General features: G+C 36.9%; 1 long non-coding RNA gene across 2 annotated transcripts; it reads right to left on the bottom strand.

Moving 5' to 3' along the window:
• Window positions 1-1058: 1058 nt before the first annotated feature.
• On the bottom strand, window positions 1059-10653 carry LOC116802169. 2 transcript variants are annotated; one of them, XR_004362540.1, is made up of 17 exons: window positions 10457-10653; window positions 9857-10035; window positions 9251-9429; window positions 8651-8829; window positions 8051-8229; window positions 7449-7627; window positions 6847-7025; window positions 6241-6419; window positions 5641-5819; window positions 5041-5219; window positions 4449-4627; window positions 3860-4025; window positions 3273-3438; window positions 2684-2849; window positions 2084-2262; window positions 1484-1662; window positions 1059-1407 (listed from the first exon to the last, which is right to left on the bottom strand). It is a non-coding gene; the product is annotated as an uncharacterized LOC116802169 (long non-coding RNA). The 2 variants fall into 2 exon arrangements; XR_004362541.1 differs by lacking the exon at window positions 1484-1662 and having other exon boundaries at window positions 1060-1407.
• Between the last annotated feature and the right edge of the window lie 12475 nt (window positions 10654-23128).

Genomic DNA, 23128 nt, shown 5'->3' with positions numbered 1-23128 from the left:
ACTTAACAGTCACTCTCTACGTCTCCATCTCTCTCTCTCTCTCTCTTTCTCGGTCAAGAAATATAAACTAAACATTTTCTGCCTTTTTACTTTCTTTTTCCGGCTTTTTCTTGTTTTTGCCTTGCTATTACGCCTCATCTGTGTGTGTGTGTGTGTGTATGTATGCAGATACCGTTATGAGAGCGAAACCTGTTTCACATTCTTATGAGAATTCCAATCAAAGTCTTTCACTTTCCGTTGCTTGTTAGGCGCAAATGAAAACAAGGTCAGCCGCTGTTAAATACGCATGTTTATATACAATATCTATCTTTGCGTTTCCTCTGTTTTCACGCTCAATTTCGCTCGTTGTTGTTTGGCAAGTCGAAGAAGAGGAAGCGGCAGGCGTCCCTTGCACGCACACAAGCACACTCGCTTACAATTCCATTTACACACATTAGCGGCTTGCATTTTTTTTTTTGATAGCAATAACAACAACGAGCAGCGACCTAGTTTATTCAGGGGCCTTTTATGTTGCTTTAATTCGGCACGTAGACCGCCTTACACACACATTTGTGTGCATCTGTAAATGTAAAACATGGTGGGGCCTCTTTTTTCGGCAACTTTCGCCGAATGATAACGTAAAAGAAGAAAAATGCAAGCGAAACATCAACAACATCGAGAAGAACACTTAGTGTTGTTAAGCACTGTGCAGCAGTGTTACCACTTCCCATGTTATGCGTGCCTATTCACGTATGAGATGGCAATAGTAGTAATGGGGGATGAAGAAGAGCGACACAAAAGCGTGTGGGTGCTGTGCTGCAATAAAAACGCTATAAATAGATATGAGAAGCCGCAACAGCTGCGCGGCACGTTTTCAGCTTTATCTTTATCAGTCGCAGTGCAAACAAAGAATATCAACAAAAGAGCGTGTTATAATTGTTGCGCTTATTATTTGCATATCATATGTATTGCTTAATTCGCATTCATTTAAAGTTGCAGTCAGGTGGCAACCCTGCCGGCAGCGAACTTCTGCTTCTGTTATAAACAGTGGCGTATTGCGATTTTATATTCAGGGGATCTAACAATATATGCAATCAACCTTTTTTCTATTTATTTGTTTATTGATTTAGACCAAATCTACATTGGCACAACCCTTTTCTCCGTTTTCTAACGCCCCTGGTTGTAACAAACGCTTTTTTCTTTCTCCCTTTTTCACAACCGGAATTTTTCGCTGTTGCCTTTGCTGTGCGCATTCTCACGTACACACACGCACCGCACGCGTGCGAGCGAGACGGCAATGCTCAGCTGCTCGCGTTATCACTGCATTCTCCTTGTACACCATTTCGTACATGCGTTGATTTTAGAGATGCTTGCATCGATGTTTCTCCACCATGTTCTCCATGTCTTTCACGACGCCAGCCAACACCACTAACAAGTCCCAATAAATTTGCAATGTGCTATTAATAATTGTATTAGAAAATATGCAAAATTAATTTGTACTTACAATTTATACGATGATTGCTCGAAAAACACCGATGTTTGTGATTCTTCGAAAATATCGATGTTTGACATCGATGTTGGCATCAATTTTTCTCCACCTCTAGTCGATTTTCGTCAGTTTCGCCAGTTGGCCCTTGGGGTTTCTAGCGTGCGCACGTGTTTTAGTTTTTCTCCTCCGTTTTCCTTCAAATTGAAAAATATCAAAAAACAAAGTGAAATAAATTGTTGCTAATAAAATAGCAATAAAAGTGTCTGTTCATTCAAGGTAAATTTAATTAAATTCATTCCATAACGTGTTAATATTACAAAAGAAGCAGAATTTAGACGCATTTGCACTTCATTTCATATATTTATATATATGAACATACAGCCGGTGCACACACACACACTTGCAAATGCAACGAAAGTGACTTAGCAAATTTTAAAAGAAATCAGTGTCCCCTCAAACGAAGGAAAGAAATACGAATTTATACGCATGTGGAATGTTCGGGAGTTTATCCACGTGTTTCACGACGCCACCCAACACCACAAGCAAGTCACAATAAATTTGCAATGTGCTATTAATAATTGTATTAGAAAATATGCAAAATTAATTTGTACTTACAATTTATACGATGATTGCTCGAAAAACACCGATGTTTGTGATTCTTCGAAAATATCGATGTTTGACATCGATGTTGGCATCAATTTTTCTCCACCTCTAGTCGATTTTCGTCAGTTTCGCCAGTTGGCCCTTGGGGTTTCTAGCGTGCGCACGTGTTTTAGTTTTTCTCCTCCGTTTTCCTTCAAATTGAAAAATATCAAAAAACAAAGTGAAATAAATTGTTGCTAATAAAATAACAATAAAAGTGTCTGTACATTCAAGGTAAATTTAATTAAATTCATGCCATAACGTGTTAATATTACAAAAGAAGCAGAATTTAGACGCATTTGCACTTCATTTCATATATATATATATATGAACATACAGCCGGTGCACACACACACACTTGCAAATGCAACGAAAGTGACTTAGCAAATTTTAAAAGAAATCAGTGTCCCCTCAAACGAAGTAAAGAAATACGAATTTATACGCATGTGGAATGTTCGGGATTTTATCCACGTGTTCCTCGACGCCACCCAACACCACAAGCAAGTCACAATAAATTTGCAATGTGCTAATAATAATTGTATTAGAAGATATGCAAAATTAATTTGTACTTACAATTTATACGATGATTCCTCGAAAAACACCGATGTTTATGATTCTTCGAAAATATCGATGTTGGCATCAATTTTTCTCCACCTCTAGTCGATTTTCGTCAGTTTCGCCAGTTGGCCCTTGGGGTTTCTAGCGTGCGCACGTGTTTTAGTTTTTCTCCTCCGTTTTCCTTCAAATTGAAAAATATCAAAAAACAAAGTGAAATAAATTGTTGCTAATAAAATAGCAATAAAAGTGTCTGTTCATTCAAGGTAAATTTAATTAAATTCATGCCATAACGTGTTAATATTACAAAAGAAGCAGAATTTAGACGCATTTGCACTTCATTTCATATATATATATATATATGAACATACAGCCGATGCACTCACACACACTTGCAAATGCAACGAAAGTGACTTAGCAAATTTTAAAAGAAATCAGTGTCCCCTCAAACGAAGTAAAGAAATACGAATTTATACGCATGTGGAATGTTCGGGATTTTATCCACGTGTTCCTCGACGCCACCCAACACCACAAGCAAGTCACAATAAATTTGCAATGTGCTAATAATAATTGTATTAGAAGATATGCAAAATTAATTTGTACTTACAATTTATACGATGATTCCTCGAAAAACACCGATGTTTATGATTCTTCGAAAATATCGATGTTGGCATCAATTTTTCTCCACCTCTAGTCGATTTTCGTCAGTTTCGCCAGTTGGCTCTTGGGGTTTCTAGCGTGCGCACGTGTTTTAGTTTTTCTCCTCCGTTTTCCTTCAAATTGAAAAATATCAAAAAACAAAGTGAAATAAATTGTTGCTAATAAAATAACAATAAAAGTGTCTGTACATTCAAGGTAAATTTAATTAAATTCATGCCATAACGTGTTAATATTACAAAAGAAGCAGAATTTAGACGCATTTGCACTTCATTTCATATATATATATATATGAACATACAGCCGGTGCACACACACACACTTGCAAATGCAACGAAAGTGACTTAGCAAATTTTAAAAGAAATCAGTGTCCCCTCAAACGAAGTAAAGAAATACGAATTTATACGCATGTGGAATGTTCGGGATTTTATCCACGTGTTCCTCGACGCCACCCAACACCACAAGCAAGTCACAATAAATTTGCAATGTGCTAATAATAATTGTATTAGAAGATATGCAAAATTAATTTGTACTTACAATTTATACGATGATTCCTCGAAAAACACCGATGTTTATGATTCTTCGAAAATATCGATGTTGGCATCAATTTTTCTCCACCTCTAGTCGATTTTCGTCAGTTTCGCCAGTTGGCCCTTGGGGTTTCTAGCGTGCGCACGTGTTTTAGTTTTTCTCCTCCGTTTTCCTTCAAATTGAAAAATATCAAAAAACAAAGTGAAATAAATTGTTGCTAATAAAATAGCAATAAAAGTGTCTGTTCATTCAAGGTAAATTTAATTAAATTCATGCCATAACGTGTTAATATTACAAAAGAAGCAGAATTTAGACGCATTTGCACTTCATTTCATATATATATATATATATGAACATACAGCCGATGCACTCACACACACTTGCAAATGCAACGAAAGTGACTTAGCAAATTTTAAAAGAAATCAGTGTCCCCTCAAACGAAGTAAAGAAATACGAATTTATACGCATGTGGAATGTTCGGGATTTTATCCACGTGTTCCTCGACGCCACCCAACACCACAAGCAAGTCACAATAAATTTGCAATGTGCTAATAATAATTGTATTAGAAGATATGCAAAATTAATTTGTACTTACAATTTATACGATGATTCCTCGAAAAACACCGATGTTTGTGATTCTTCGAAAATATCGATGTTTGACATCGATGTTGGCATCAATTTTTCTCCACCTCTAGTCGATTTTCGTCAGTTTCGCCAGTTGGCCCTTGGGGTTTCTAGCGTGCGCACGTGTTTTAGTTTTTCTCCTCCGTTTTCCTTCAAATTGAAAAATATCAAAAAACAAAGTGAAATAAATTGTTGCTAATAAAATAGCAATAAAAGTGTCTGTTCATTCAAGGTAAATTTAATTAAATTCATTCCATAACGCGTTAATATTACAAAAGAAGCAGAATTTAGACGCATTTGCACTTCATTTCATATATATATATATATATGAACATACAGCCGATGCACTCACACACACTTGCAAATGCAACGAAAGTGACTTAGCAAATTTTAAAAGAAATCAGTGTCCCCTCAAACGAAGGAAAGAAATACGCATGTGGAATGTTCGGGAGTTTATCCACGTGTTTCACGACGCCACCCAACACCACAAGCAAGTCACAATAAATTTGCAATGTGCTAATAATAATTGTATTAGAAGATATGCAAAATTAATTTGTACTTACAATTTATACGATGATTCCTCGAAAAACACCGATGTTTGTGATTCTTCGAAAATATCGATGTTTGACATCGATGTTGGCATCAATTTTTCTCCACCTCTAGTCGATTTTCGTCAGTTTCGCCAGTTGGCCCTTGGGGTTTCTAGCGTGCGCACGTGTTTTAGTTTTTCTCCTCCGTTTTCCTTCAAATTGAAAAATATCAAAAAACAAAGTGAAATAAATTGTTGCTAATAAAATAGCAATAAAAGTGTCTGTTCATTCAAGGTAAATTTAATTAAATTCATGCCATAACGTGTTAATATTACAAAAGAAGCAGAATTTAGACGCATTTGCACTTCATTTCATATATTTATATATATGAACATACAGCCGGTGCACACACACACACTTGCAAATGCAACGAAAGTGACTTAGCAAATTTTAAAAGAAATTAGTGTCCCGTCAAACGAAGTAAAGAAATACGAATTTATACGCATGTGGAATGTTCGGGATTTTATCCACGTGTTCCACGACGCCACCCAACACCACAAGCAAGTCACAATAAATTTGCAATGTGCTAATAATAATTGTATTAGAAGATATGCAAAATTAATTTGTACTTACAATTTATACGATGATTCCTCGAAAAACACCGATGTTTGTGATTCTTCGAAAATATCGATGTTTGACATCGATGTTGGCATCAATTTTTCTCCACCTCTAGTCGATTTTCGTCAGTTTCGCCAGTTGGCCCTTGGGGTTTCTAGCGTGCGCACGTGTTTTAGTTTTTCTCCTCCGTTTTCCTTCAAATTGAAAAATATCAAAAAACAAAGTGAAATAAATTGTTGCTAATAAAATAGCAATAAAAGTGTCTGTTCATTCAAGGTAAATTTAATTAAATTCATGCCATAACGTGTTAATATTACAAAAGAAGCAGAATTTAGACGCATTTGCACTTCATTTCATATATTTATATATATGAACATACAGCCGGTGCACACACACACACTTGCAAATGCAACGAAAGTGACTTAGCAAATTTTAAAAGAAATCAGTGTCCCCTCAAACGAAGGAAAGAAATACGAATTTATACGCATGTGGAATGTTCGGGAGTTTATCCACGTGTTTCACGACGCCACCCAACACCACAAGCAAGTCACAATAAATTTGCAATGTGCTAATAATAATTGTATTAGAAGATATGCAAAATTAATTTGTACTTACAATTTATACGATGATTCCTCGAAAAACACCGATGTTTGTGATTCTTCGAAAATATCGATGTTTGACATCGATGTTGGCATCAATTTTTCTCCACCTCTAGTCGATTTTCGTCAGTTTCGCCAGTTGGCCCTTGGGGTTTCTAGCGTGCGCACGTGTTTTAGTTTTTCTCCTCCGTTTTCCTTCAAATTGAAAAATATCAAAAAACAAAGTGAAATAAATTGTTGCTAATAAAATAGCAATAAAAGTGTCTGTTCATTCAAGGTAAATTTAATTAAATTCATTCCATAACGCGTTAATATTACAAAAGAAGCAGAATTTAGACGCATTTGCACTTCATTTCATATATATATATATATATATATGAACATACAGCCGATGCACTCACACACACTTGCAAATGCAACGAAAGTGACTTAGCAAATTTTAAAAGAAATCAGTGTCCCCTCAAACGAAGGAAAGAAATACGAATTTATACGCATGTGGAATGTTCGGGAGTTTATCCACGTGTTTCACGACGCCACCCAACACCACAAGCAAGTCACAATAAATTTGCAATGTGCTAATAATAATTGTATTAGAAGATATGCAAAATTAATTTGTACTTACAATTTATACGATGATTCCTCGAAAAACACCGATGTTTATGATTCTTCGAAAATATCGATGTTTGACATCGATGTTGGCATCAATTTTTCTCCACCTCTAGTCGATTTTCGTCAGTTTCGCCAGTTGGCCCTTGGGGTTTCTAGCGTGCGCACGTGTTTTAGTTTTTCTCCTCCGTTTTCCTTCAAATTGAAAAATATCAAAAAACAAAGTGAAATAAATTATTGCTAATAAAATAGCAATAAAAGTGTCTGTTCATTCAAGGTAAATTTAATTAAATTCATGCCATAACGTGTTAATATTACAAAAGAAGCAGAATTTAGACGCATTTGCACTTCATTTCATATATATATATATATATGAACATACAGCCGATGCACTCACACACACTTGCAAATGCAACGAAAGTGACTTAGCAAATTTTAAAAGAAATCAGAGTCCCCTCAAACGAAGTAAAGAAATACGAATTTATACGCATGTGGAATGTTCGGGAGTTTATCCACGTGTTTCACGACGCCACCCAACACCACAAGCAAGTCACAATAAATTTGCAATGTGCTAATAATAATTGTATTAGAAGATATGCAAAATTAATTTGTACTTACAATTTATACGATGATTCCTCGAAAAACACCGATGTTTGTGATTCTTCGAAAATATCGATGTTTGACATCGATGTTGGCATCAATTTTTCTCCACCTCTAGTCGATTTTCGTCAGTTTCGCCAGTTGGCCCTTGGGGTTTCTAGCGTGCGCACGTGTTTTAGTTTTTCTCCTCCGTTTTCCTTCAAATTGAAAAATATCAAAAAACAAAGTGAAATAAATTGTTGCTAATAAAATAGCAATAAAAGTGTCTGTTCATTCAAGGTAAATTTAATTAAATTCATTCCATAACGCGTTAATATTACAAAAGAAGCAGAATTTAGACGCATTTGCACTTCATTTCATATATATATATATATGTGAACATACAGCCGATGCACTCACACACACTTGCAAATGCAACGAAAGTGACTTAGCAAATTTTAAAAGAAATCAGTGTCCCCTCAAACGAAGTAAAGAAATACGAATTTATACGCATGTGGAATGTTTGGGAGTTTATCCACGTGTTTCACGACGCCACCCAACACCACAAGCAAGTCACAATAAATTTGCAATGTGCTAATAATAATTGTATTAGAAGATATGCAAAATTAATTTGTACCTACAATTTATACGATGATTCCTCGAAAAACACCGATGTTTGTGATTCTTCGAAAATATCGATGTTTGACATCGATGTTGGCATCAATTTTTCTCCACCTCTAGTCGATTTTCGTCAGTTTCGCCAGTTGGCCCTTGGGGTTTCTAGCGTGCGCACGTGTTTTAGTTTTTCTCCTCCGTTTTCCTTCAAATTGAAAAATATCAAAAAACAAAGTGAAATAAATTATTGCTAATAAAATAGCAATAAAAGTGTCTGTTCATTCAAGGTAAATTTAATTAAATTCATGCCATAACGTGTTAATATTACAAAAGAAGCAGAATTTAGACGCATTTGCACTTCATTTCATATATTTATATATATGAACATACAGCCGGTGCACACACACACACTTGCAAATGCAACGAAAGTGACTTAGCAAATTTTAAAAGAAATTAGTGTCCCCTCAAACGAAGTAAAGAAATACGAATTTATACGCATGTGGAATGTTCGGGATTTTATCCACGTGTTCCACGACGCCACCCAACACCACAAGCAAGTCACAATAAATTTGCAATGTGCTAATAATAATTGTATTAGAAGATATGCAAAATTAATTTGTACTTACAATTTATACGATGATTCCTCGAAAAACACCGATGTTTGTGATTCTTCGAAAATATCGATGTTTGACATCGATGTTGGCATCAATTTTTCTCCACCTCTAGTCGATTTTCGTCAGTTTCGCCAGTTGGCCCTTGGGGTTTCTAGCGTGCGCACGTGTTTTAGTTTTTCTCCTCCGTTTTCCTTCAAATTGAAAAATATCAAAAAACAAAGTGAAATAAATTGTTGCTAATAAAATAGCAATAAAAGTGTCTGTTCATTCAAGGTAAATTTAATTAAATTCATGCCATAACGTGTTAATATTACAAAAGAAGCAGAATTTAGACGCATTTGCACTTCATTTCATATATTTATATATATGAACATACAGCCGGTGCACACACACACACTTGCAAATGCAACGAAAGTGACTTAGCAAATTTTAAAAGAAATCAGTGTCCCCTCAAACGAAGGAAAGAAATACGAATTTATACGCATGTGGAATGTTCGGGAGTTTATCCACGTGTTTCACGACGCCACCCAACACCACAAGCAAGTCACAATAAATTTGCAATGTGCTAATAATAATTGTATTAGAAGATATGCAAAATTAATTTGTACTTACAATTTATACGATGATTCCTCGAAAAACACCGATGTTTGTGATTCTTCGAAAATATCGATGTTTGACATCGATGTTGGCATCAATTTTTCTCCACCTCTAGTCGATTTTCGTCAGTTTCGCCAGTTGGCCCTTGGGGTTTCTAGCGTGCGCACGTGTTTTAGTTTTTCTCCTCCGTTTTCCTTCAAATTGAAAAATATCAAAAAACAAAGTGAAATAAATTGTTGCTAATAAAATAGCAATAAAAGTGTCTGTTCATTCAAGGTAAATTTAATTAAATTCATTCCATAACGCGTTAATATTACAAAAGAAGCAGAATTTAGACGCATTTGCACTTCATTTCATATATATATATATATATATATGAACATACAGCCGATGCACTCACACACACTTGCAAATGCAACGAAAGTGACTTAGCAAATTTTAAAAGAAATCAGTGTCCCCTCAAACGAAGGAAAGAAATACGAATTTATACGCATGTGGAATGTTCGGGAGTTTATCCACGTGTTTCACGACGCCACCCAACACCACAAGCAAGTCACAATAAATTTGCAATGTGCTAATAATAATTGTATTAGAAGATATGCAAAATTAATTTGTACTTACAATTTATACGATGATTCCTCGAAAAACACCGATGTTTATGATTCTTCGAAAATATCGATGTTTGACATCGATGTTGGCATCAATTTTTCTCCACCTCTAGTCGATTTTCGTCAGTTTCGCCAGTTGGCCCTTGGGGTTTCTAGCGTGCGCACGTGTTTTAGTTTTTCTCCTCCGTTTTCCTTCAAATTGAAAAATATCAAAAAACAAAGTGAAATAAATTATTGCTAATAAAATAGCAATAAAAGTGTCTGTTCATTCAAGGTAAATTTAATTAAATTCATGCCATAACGTGTTAATATTACAAAAGAAGCAGAATTTAGACGCATTTGCACTTCATTTCATATATTTATATATATGAACATACAGCCGGTGCACACACACACACTTGCAAATGCAACGAAAGTGACTTAGCAAATTTTAAAAGAAATCAGTGTCCCCTCAAACGAAGGAAAGAAATACGAATTTATACGCATGTGGAATGTTCGGGAGTTTATCCACGTGTTTCACGACGCCACCCAACACCACAAGCAAGTCACAATAAATTTGCAATGTGCTAATAATAATTGTATTAGAAGATATGCAAAATTAATTTGTACTTACAATTTATACGATGATTCCTCGAAAAACACCGATGTTTGTGATTCTTCGAAAATATCGATGTTTGACATCGATGTTGGCATCAATTTTTCTCCACCTCTAGTCGATTTTCGTCAGTTTCGCCAGTTGGCCCTTGGGGTTTCTAGCGTGCGCACGTGTTTTAGTTTTTCTCCTCCGTTTTCCTTCAAATTGAAAAATATCAAAAACAAAGTGAAATAAATTATTGCTAATAAAATAGCAATAAAAGTGTCTGTTCATTCAAGGTAAATTTAATTAAATTCATGCCATAACGTGTTAATATTACAAAAGAAGCAGAATTTAGACGCATTTGCACTTCATTTCATATATATATATATATATGAACATACAGCCGATGCACTCACACACACTTGCAAATGCAACGAAAGTGACTTAGCAAATTTTAAAAGAAATCAGAGTCCCCTCAAACGAAGTAAAGAAATACGAATTTATACGCATGTGGAATGTTCGGGAGTTTATCCACGTGTTTCACGACGCCACCCAACACCACAAGCAAGTCACAATAAATTTGCAATGTGCTAATAATAATTGTATTAGAAGATATGCAAAATTAATTTGTACTTACAATTTATATACCCGAATGATCCTCCCGAACGTGCACCGCAACTCCTAAACAGCACCTGCACCGAGTGCGTCTATCTATCTGACTCGACTTCTCGACCTGACCCCCTCTGTGGTATGAATCAGCATACAGATTTGTTCGTCTATATCAGACTGCGTGCAATATTTCCCACTTCTCTCTGCCTCGCACTAATGTCGCCTTCTTGTATGCGTACCCAGTTTCACTCCTATGTGGTGAGCCTTTAGGTTGTCGTGAGCGACACAAACATCCGAGCGACAGTTATATATAGCATAATTATACTACCATCCTGTCATGGCCACCATCCAACGTGTAACAATGAAAGTGAAAAAAATAACCAAAAGATAAGTTGACATTGAAATAATTTTTAATATGTATGTGTCTTTAATACTAATATAAGCCTAAGAAATAATGCATGATTGAGTCCCTAAGTTATACCATTCCCTCAATTAGTTCAAATGAATTTAAAACAAAATATGATTATCTCCTATATAATTGATAAACCTTGGTGCTAATAATATCTTTTACCAAAATACCAAACATGAAATATTCGTCACGAAAGTTATGACCTCATTAGCAACCCTACCATATTTCCAAATGACTAATTGGCAGCAGCACCAAAAGAGTCAAAGTCAGAAGAAAGCACTTGAATTCGCCCTACTACTCATACTTGCAATGCATATCCTCAAGCACTGCCGCGTACATACTATTGGAGCTCACACCCGTGGCGAGAATGCACTATGCAAAGTCGAATCTAACGTCGCACAGCAATTGCACATAAGACAAATCTCCGAGTTGTCCCCTTCAAACAGCATCACGATACATACGACACTTCATACTAAGCGGCATTTGTGCAACTCGGTCGTAATTATGTACCTCCAATCGAATCGTATTTCTAGACCGCGACCCCTCACAGACACCACAAGACATTCACCCAATTACAACGTGTCCGAGACTTTGTGTCATCAACTTTAAGTCGACATCTATGTTATCAAATATTACGAAAATGCGAAGAAAAACAGTGATAAGTGACTTACGACATTTATTACACATGAAATCCTCGGACAAACAAAGGAACAAGTGTTATGATCATCACGAGAAGATGAGTCCGAATCGTGTTGATATATGAGCAAAGTCACGATTGTTGCATCAGGTTTTCTACTCGCTGCGACCTCTAGTCGAAATCTATAGAGTGCAATAGTATGTTCTTAGTCCACAAGATGAGGATACCTACTCTGGGATTTTCCTATGCCCTGGTGCGCCAACAGTTACCTTAAACCATTTGAATTCATGTATGCTTTACACAAGTTCTCCAAATTGTTGCACAGAGTAAAAGAGTATTCTCTCACAAAGTAATTTTTCTTCACCTCCCGCGTACTACGTACACCCGTTCAATAAATATTTAATTAAAATGATCATATCGAGAAAATCCACGGTGGACATTATATATAATATGGATAAAAAGATAGGCAGTAACAAAAACTCCAGAGTAAACTCCACGGCCCATTAAAGTAACTGTCAGCGATTCCGCAATCAGAGTCGAATCATTATAGACTGTGAACCATCGATGTCCAATATGAACACGCTTATAGTGAGTTATCAAAGAGAGAGCGAGCGACGAGAGCGTAAGACCCCGACAATTGTAACTCAATGTATACCCATTTAAAATCTCGTGACGTAATAGGTGACTATGTGAACAATACAGGCGCGATCACCAACACACTTGCCAATGCAACCTGTAAGTGCTGACGTCTACAGGGCCATATCTTAAAATGAAATCTAAGCTAGTCCCCTCCAAACCGATAGACTACTCTAGACTAATCACAAGTATTATATCGAGCATGTCGGAAATCTACACGGAGTTTGATCTCTACTGCGTCCATTTCGAGCGAACCCCATGTGCCACCCAGATCACAACAATGGCAGATCCACATACAGGACAAATTATGCCAAATTTTGCCTTAATTGTCATAAATTCTATAGCTGATGAGACTATTCAAGCATATCTTAATTCCAGGGAGCTGTACTACAATCTTTGCTATACTCGTATGATGTGCTACCCGAACTTAAACATCCGCATGTGTTTCTGTCATTCGCGTTCGAATAATGACCCGATAGCGTGGTGACTAGTCAACCGTTAAGACAAGCCGAATTTTCTCGCCAACTCGTAGTCACGAATATATTGCCCAGATTTACGCCACCAGTTGCCATTGGTGCAGGTGTTATGCGAGGACACCAGGTGGACGCCCGACGCGCTATCGATTAGGTGTATGCCCTCTCGGTGGTTCTCTCCTCCTCGCCGATAATACTATATATGCGACAAAGATTAAAAATACACTTATCCCGAACACGGGCACCAAAAAATCCGGCTCATCACCTCTTACTGCTCCTTGACCAAAATAAGCCACTCATCACAATTACCGATACCTACTGTTCATTCAAGGTGGCTAAATTAAGATTTTATAGATTTTAAACTTAATATACACTTAAGTCCGATATTGGCAAGCCGACGGTGTAAAATATTACAAAAAGAAGCCAGAAATTAAGACGCAATTTGCAACTCATTATGCGAATATAATAAAGTGTTATAAATATGAATGGACACATGTAGGCTCAGACCTGGAATACGACTCGAGCAACGAACACCATGTGTGCACATAAGGTGCAACAATCACGAAAGTTAGAGCCTAGTGAAATGTGTATACAACAATAGTCTGTTCCCCTTAACTAATAGCTAATTGAGACAGAGAGTGACGAATTTTGTAGGTACAATGTGCGGGACATGTTTGAGGCATGTGTATATCCACGTGTTTGCACCGACTTGTCCCACAAACACGCACAACGCAAGTCACAATAAATGCAATGTGCTAATAATAAATCGTATTAGAAGCATATGCAAAATTAATTTGACCTACAATTTATGCAATATCACCTTCGCGGAGATGCAAAACACACGATATGTGATGTCTAGAATTCTGCATATGAGAAATATATGTCGCGTGTAATTAGACATCTCAGTGATTGCATGCCAGAGTTTTGTGTGCTCCCACCTCTCGTCCCGGAGTATTACGTCGCAGTTTCCAGCCGAGTGCCCCTTGCGGTTTCTAGTGCGCGAGTGTGTTTGAGTTTGGTCTCCTGTTTCCTTCCGAAAAATTTGTGAAAATGAAGTACAGTCCTAAGAAAAAAAAATATACAAACGTCGATAATAAGAAGGTATATATTATACCCTAAAGTCACATAATATAAGCCAAAATGATGACGTGCTCATCTTCATTCCGAAGAGCTGGACTCAAGAGAACTTTTTAATAACTTTATACCGCTCAGTGTTCATGCTGCTGAGCTGTTGGAATATTTACAAAGAATAGAGCGAGATATATTCGAAAGCGCAATTGTATTCGCATCTTTATAGGAGTGTCAATAAATTTAAATCACAAATACCACCTATTCATCTAACGATAATGAAAGATATGAGAAACAACTTATATCAAGGCTCGTCTGACACACACACAACCAACATCGACAAACTATAACACTCGTGAGAAACTTGCACGACCTAATAAGAGCACATATTAGGTAACAAAGAGATAATATCTTAGTGAGCTTGATCACCCTCCAGTAGCACTGAATTACCAACCTGTCCAAACAGTAAATGCAGAACTCGAAAGCATCTCACGCATGTTATCAAGTAGCTCTCCAGGTAAATTTTATACACGTTGATCACATTTCGACGCACACCCCAACACTATACCAACATTAGCCGAGTGCAAAATCACAAAAATATGCAAAAGCGTCAAAATAATTGTATAATATAAGCAAGAATCATATTGAGAGCAAAAATTTTAATTTGCTAATCTTTAAGCAATATTATAACGATAGGTTCTGCGAAAAACCAGCCAGACGTTTGTATTCTTCCCGAATTATCGTATCTGTAGAGAACCAGTGTCTGGAGCACCTTCTACAAATTTTCAAAGCGATCACCCCTATTATGTCTGAATGCTCTCGAGTCGTTATCGCCCAGTTTCCACTATCTATAGGCGCGGTAGATTACATCCATAATTATTCACGGTGCGCACCGATAGTCTGCCGTCTAATTCGTCCCTCAACCTGTTCTAACTTCATATAAGGATACTCTGACAAACTAAATCAAGAAAAACAAATGATGAAGGAGGACTAAAATATAATATGGATAAAACATAACCAAGAAAAAAAAAGCAAGTGTCAGTCGAACCTCTGCGTATCCTTGCTACAAGATGAAGGATAAAAAAATACAATTAAATGAATTTTAATGTCCAATCTTAACACTTGATTACATATCGCTCAAAACAGAAGGAAGGAGAGCAGAATTATACGAGGAGCAGTTTACAAGCGCTTGTCATGTGCGACTATTTATATATATGAACATACAAGCCGGTGTCCACACACACACCACTTGCAAATGCAACGATAGTTTAGCAAAATTTTAAAAGAAAATCAGTAATGTTCTCCTGCAATAAGCAGGTAAATAAGGAAAAATATATCTTTAATTCCATACGACAGTCCGTTGCTTAACTAGTATCTTATGTAGCGCTTAATACCTATCTGTATATTCTAACAGAAACACAACCAATATCCAATCCCACTTAAGCTCATCCAAAGATAATAGATCGTTGCACAGATCTCTCGCTCGACTACTGAGTCAGTATTTGATATAAAAGATTAATTATTGCAAAGAACTCTAATATTGATTATTTACTACAGACAACTGTGAGTATTCACCTATATAATTATACGCTCGGAAAGAAACAGCGACGTTCCACGATGAGATATATCTAGAGTATGGAACAAATCATCAATTCAGATAGTCTATTTCGAAAGTGATATTGACCTTCGGATGTATGTACAAAATTCTTATGAAGTACTGCCCGCCCTACGCGTCGATTATCGTTCTCACAAACCGGGACCTGCGTTTCATGAATAGGCGTGACAGAGTCCGGAGCAAGGTGCTTCTTCAGTTTTGTTCTCTTCGAGTGATAGTCTCCTTCACCACAGAACTCATAGAAAAAAAAAAAAGATATTCAAAAAACTATGATATTGGTGACAATATTGAAAAGCGTGACCCTGATAAGAGAGGTTACGAATAAAAGTGTCTGGTTCATCAAGGTTATAATTTAATTTAAATTCATTCCCATTAACGCGTTAATATCTTTACAAAAGAAGCAGAAATTTAGGGGTTACGCATTTGACACTTCATTCGATATATATATATATTTATATATATGAACATATCAGCCGATGCACTCACACACACTTGCAAATTGCAACGAAAGTGACTTAGCCAAATTTTTAAAGAAATCAGTGTCCCCCAAACGAAGGAAAGAATACGAATTATACGCATGTGAATTTCGGAGTTTATCCACTGTTTCACGTTCGCCAACCCAACACCACAAGCTAAGTCACAATGAAATTTGGGCAATGTGTCTAATAAATAATTGTATTAGAAGATATGCCAAAATAATTTGTACTTACAATTTAAGATTGACTTCGTCGAAAAACACCGATGTTATTGTTCTTCGGTATAAATATTCGATGTTTGACAATCGATGTTGCGCATCAATTTTTCTCCAGCTTCTAGTCGATTTCGTCAGTTTCTGCCAGGTTGGTCCCTTGGGGTTCTAGCGTGCGCACGTGTTTAGTTTTTCTCCTCCGTTTCCTTCAAATTTGATAATATCAAAAAACAAAGTGAAATAAATTATTGTAAATTAAAATAGCAATAAAAGTGTCTGTTCATTCAAGGTAAATTTATTTAAATTCATGCCATAAGTGTGTTAATATACAAAAGAAGCAGAATTTTAGACGCATTTGCACTTCCATTTCATAATTTATGTATATTATGAACATACAGCCGGTGCACACACACACACTTGCAAATGCAACGAAAGTGACTTAGCAAATTTTAAAAGAAATCAGGTCCCTCAACGAAGAAGAAATACGAATTATAACGCATTGTGGAATGTCGGAGTTTATCCCACGTGTTTCACGACGCACCCACACACAAGCAAGTCACATATAAATTTGCAATGTGCAATAATAATTGGTATTAGGATAGATATTGCAAAATTAAATTTGTACTTACAATTATACGATGCATCTCGAAAAACCACGATGTTTGTGATTCTTCGAAAAATATCGATGTTTGGACATTCGATTTTTGTTATCATCAATTGTGTCTCCACCTCTAGTCTGATTTTCGTCAGTTCTCCAGTTGGCCCCTTGGGTTTCTAGCGGCGCAGGCTGTGTTTTAGTTTTTCTCCTCCGTTTTCCTTTCAAATTTGAAAAATATCTAATTAAAACAAAGGAATAAATTATTGCTATAAAATAGCAATAAAAAGTGTGTCTGTCATTTCAAGGTAAATTTAATTAAATTCATTGCCATAATGTGTTAATATTACAAAAGAAGCAGAATTTAGACGCATTGCACTTCATTTCATAATATATATATATATATGAACAGACAAGCCGATGCCACTCATCACACAACTGTGCAAATGAACGTAAAGTGACTTAGCAAATTTTTAAAAGAAAATCAGATTCCCCTCAAACGAAGTTTCAAGAGCATGAACGAGAGAATTCTATAGATAACGCAATTTGGTGGAATGTCGGGTTTATAACGATTTCACCGATCACCTATCACACACATACGTATCCATCACAGCATTCACAATAATGTGTGCGAGATGTAGCTAAAATAGCTTAAAGCGTGTATCTAAGAAGCTAGAGTGCAAAAATTATTTGTACTTACAATTTATACGCATGATCCTCCGAAAAAAAAACACCATGTTTTTGATTCTTTCGATATAGATAATACGCATTAGTCCTGTATATGACGATACACACAGGAAAAATGTTGTATGTTACCGATATCCTATAAATTATCGCGATCTGCATCATATTAGTCGTTTTCGCTAACACAAGTTTATTCGCAAAGTACGTATATATTCAGTTCCGCTATGATGTTTCTCGTGGCGCTATATGAGCACCTGCTCTTATATGTCTTTAGGCGAAATGTATTATAATTAACCTACTCGTTATTATTTATCCTTTCTTATGACTGTATAGAAAATTCATAAAATAAATCTCACTAGATATATGATTAAATAAATATATATTTTCTACTAATACTAAATAAATAAATATGGCGTGACGAAGTTAACAAAAGAGCTACATCCTGATTTCACTCTAATTTGTGATATAAAGAATCTAAATTTATATATATTCAAGCTATAAATCTTTTGAAATTATTATAAATCTACTAAGGCAGATATAGCTAGGTATGTTATACGCAAATCTCTTGCGACCATTCATATGACTAAGTCGAATTATATGACCTATTGCTCATTTATCTTTATAATACAGCTAACACAGCTTGTGTTCTCAGCAACAAACAACTAACCATTCTCTGCAAATCGACTATATAAGCGTACGATGAAAGATTTAGTCAATCATTTTTATAACGCAATCACACACACGAAGATCCCACCACGTCTCAACTTGCAACCGAGCGACTATACAATATATCTGTCACAAATAATTGAATAGCGCTTGGCTGGAATTCTCTCGGATCTCAAGTGCCTACCGCTGTTCTCATGACGCCACCAACCACAGCAAGGCAAATACCCACAATACAATTGTCCAAGTGTCGCAAAAATACTACCTTTAATGAAATAAAAGACAGTATTCTAGCAAAAATGATAAGAGTCTAGCCTGTACGTGTACATACTGTGTGTATCGACGTTGCGCATTATCCTCGTGTGTGATATATATCACTCACGAGTGTCTGACTTCTCGCACACAAGTACACGGACTGTGCGATCATTCAATATCGAGTGTGAGAATATCACACTTTATACTGCCACCTCAGAGAGTGCGATATACGTACAGTTTCGACTGAGCGTCAGGCCGTATGGCGAGCGTGTTCCACATGAGAGAGCCTGCGTTTGTACAGTCAGCAAACTGTCGTATTGTATATATTGTTTCTCGACTCCACGATTGTCCTTCCAATAATACTATTCTAGTAGAGAGCAATATCAATGCAGAACTAGAAATGCGACTAACAAACCTTAATGTTGCTAAAAAATTTATGTACTTTAGATGATAACTCTAATCCGCAAGCAAATATCATTAAAATTCAATCCCACATAAGCACGTCATAACACCTTTGTGTAGTTACTTACCAAAGATAGCTATTAATCTTTATCGAGGCGCGACTCTTCAGCTTACATATTACCTGACTGAATAAGTACTCAGATATACTCGTAAGACAAGAAAGCGATGCATTCTACACCCCTACTATGCGACATGAGCAACCGCAGTAGAATCAACTCTACGAGCAGATACAATTGTATTTTTAGAAAGAAAATGTGTCAGTATAACGTGTATACCCTTCTACAAAAAAACGAATACTGAGAACACAATAACGAACTGGAGCGAGCGCCTAGTGCAAACAATAACCAAATTCAGTTGGATATAGTGTCAAATGGTGTAAGAAGCAATGTGTAATCCGGGATTTTTTTCCACGTCAGCGGATGGCTGGGTAACCGCAATGACTCGTTGTTTATTGTCTTATCTGTCTCTCGTGCCACTAGAACAAAGCGCAATTGACTAGCTGCGCTGCCGCACCTCTCTCACACTTCTAGACTCCCTGACCATTTGTCGACTATATTCGGGGTCATACAAATCTTTTCAATGTGCCTACCCAACTGTGTAGTATATAAGATTTAAAACTGACTATATATAAGTTAAAAATTGAATTGTATCCCTCAAAAACATATATAAAAGCGGACAGAAAATCTTACCCTCGTTATAATTCGCCACCCGATCGTGTATTGCACTCTATCGCACAAAAGATCTGCAGTATTATTGGCATCGTGTCACTGTATAGCGCACTAACTGGAGAGTATCGATATAGTTGACAACGTCCAGTTGTCTTCATTTGCACTATATGTTTCAAATATAAAAATTAAATCAGATGATCTTAATTGTTAGCTAAAAATTGGCAAAAACAAGTGTACTGATTCTCATTTAATATGTGGTTATAAATTAAAGAATAAGAATCTTATAGCGTCAAATCACAGCGAGACCATTATACGCTGACACCATATAAATCAATAATAAATAACATCTAGCAAGGTGTACTAATCTAGAGCATATTAATACAACTCTCGATAAAAAGCTACGGCTAATATAATGAGTGTATAAAGAAATATGTAAGAGGTATGAAACTCCGATATTTATAGAATATAGTCCCCAAGGAATTAATATAAATATGCAATACCAAAGTATTTCTTTCTGCTAGCCCAGATTCTTATAGTGTCACAACAAGCAGAACTACACACAATATACTCTATAAAGGGTGCTATAACCGACAGATGCATCCATCAATAATTTATCTAAAAAGTATAACATTCCCTTAGCGAGTATGTCTACCACCTCACAAAAATGCGCATGTACACAATAGAAAATACAGAACGAGACTTATCTATATCACATAATATAGAATACTGAGCGATCTGAAGAAAAAGAAAGTAAGACATCTTTTACTCTCTGTGCCCCGGAGCTCACAAAAAAAAGAAAGAGACGTCGTCCTCTCCCCAGAGTATATTGAATTACCCCTGCGATTAGAGTTGATGAACTGTGGAGCCAAGAGCGCGGCAAGGTCAAGTGTAAAGACGAGGAACAATGATCACTCTCAAATTGCACGAAACGCGTATCAAAAAAAAGAGAGACTCTGTTCATGGAAAGCATTTGTTAGTACACATCGAGCGGAGTGTCTCCTAGCCATCCACATATCCAGAGATTAAAAAACAGACCACATAAAAATTGCACTTGCCCTAATGTATCCACGTGCCTACCCTGCCGAAATGAGCCTGCCAGTCATTGTTGTTGTGACCATTACGCGCTCACTGACCTCATATCGACGTAGTGCGTTCGCCCCAATGGCTGCAAAACCACGCGGTCTACCTACGAAATATGTTGCGTTTGTGTGTGGTTTGAAGCGCGCGCCGTGGCCTTAGCTAGCTAAATCTCGCCCTCGCACAAACCCACTCCACTTGGTCTCCGCTCGAATCGATCTATAATATTGCGATGTTTTTTTGTTATTTTTCCTTTTTTTTTTGCAGACAACGCCGGCAGACAAATGAGAGATATAGCAAGTCATATCTATTGAGTTGAGGCTAGCTAGGCCCGCAACATTGTACACACCCAGAAACACTATTCCTCTGGCCTCGATCCCGCTAGAAGAAGCACTTACTGCTTCAAGCGCGATTTACCGTACTTTCGTTGTCTACTCCGCCCGGCCCTCTTCAAGTTTAGGCGTGAATATTGTAGACAGAATTGTAACTTTATAACAGAGAATATTTTCTTGCGTCATCATTGATGGTGTTGTTACTTAAACGCATTTATTGCTTATGTTGTTGAGTATATGAAATAATGCCGAGATTACACACTGCTTGGTCAGTTCTTTGCGCAAAGACCCGCTCTTTACTAATCACTGTAACTGCTTACCAATTATCTAGTGTCGTTCGCCACCAGACTTGATTACGTATAAATCTCAGAATGAATCAATCAAACCGAGTCCTGCCACGAGACCCACGGTAGAGTACAAATCACTTGTGACGGTATTTATGTATATAATTATTGGCCCCTGACCAATTCGTAGCCTAATGCTTTGCCTTATTATACCATGGATTCCCAAAAGGCATAACAGACCACAAAAAGTGCGAAAGGCTTGCCTTATGATGTCAAAAGCGAAATTCCAGTGGTATAGATGTCAAAACTAAATTAATCACGCTATTAAAAAGTCCAAAATGAGCAACCACACACAGCGTAAATCTACAGATAACTAAACTGCAGTTTGCGCAGAAAAATCCTGGAAACAACATATTAAAAATACCTACTCACACCAAAACTATCTATTTATACAACGCCGCACTATCGCACTCTAGTAACACACACCCACAACAAGAAAACTCCACTCCTTAGATAAAAAAGCACTACAAACGAACGTGCTTCTCAATACCTACAAGACTACCCCAATTTCCGACGCAACGGAAAAGCCAAATTAAACAACACGTAGAGCGCTATCACAAACCATAGAGTAATAAGAGGAACGAGTACAACGATGGATGATGCCGACAAAAGATATAATGTACACAGTCTGCTGTGCAAAACAACCAAAAAATAACACAACACACAACTAAAGCACAATAATGAGAAAAGCCGTACAAACACATATAAAAAGAAGAAAGAACACACCATAACTGAGTAAACAGCCACCAACAGAAGAAGAAAGAGGAAAACCAAACAAAGGGTCAACGAGAAGAAGAGAGCGAAAATAAAACGACGCAGGCGTACTGAAGCGATTGAGCGTGGAAAATCTCCACCGACGGAGCAGCAAGAAGATCAGTGATGTAACCGGACCCACAATATACCCAGAAGACACGATCAACAGTAGGTTTCCCACACTACAAATAAACAAAGAAAGCCCCTGAGTGTTCCAATGTCCATGCAGAGCAACTTCAGTCGCGTTCTAGCCACCGCGTGATAACAGAGAATTTTCCCATTCCAGAAGTTCGCACTTTGACTTCTCGGATGCCTCCAGCTCGGAATGCAATCCTCCTCCGGGTGTTCATTTTTGACTACCTCACCTCCAGAACTGTAACAATTAGCTTACGAGAACAACAGAAAGGATGGTTTCCGAAGTGCTCGCACAGTGCCTTCAAAATAACATCAGTGCACGAGAAAGAAGCGACGACAATGTGGAGCTGAAAAAATTGGCCAAATATTCCGTGACATCTCCATGGGTATGATCCGAATAGCGCCGACTTACGCAAGAAACCGTGGAAGCCCTCGATATATGTACAACTAGGTATATACGTTACGTCTACTGGGTGCATCCATCTGAATAGCATATAATCAATGAACCTAGAGATGCGATCAAAAAACACACAAAAATTCCATCTTATAGTCGCGAGATTATCGCCCGCTCGTTTCGCGTCTTCTCGCCTGGTTGACCGCATAGC

The sequence above is a fragment of the Drosophila sechellia genome, chromosome X (genome assembly GCF_004382195.2).
Source record: "Drosophila sechellia strain sech25 chromosome X, ASM438219v1, whole genome shotgun sequence".
Lineage (NCBI taxonomy): Eukaryota > Metazoa > Arthropoda > Insecta > Diptera > Drosophilidae > Drosophila > Drosophila sechellia.
This window is presented reverse-complemented; position numbering and strand designations above follow the sequence as displayed.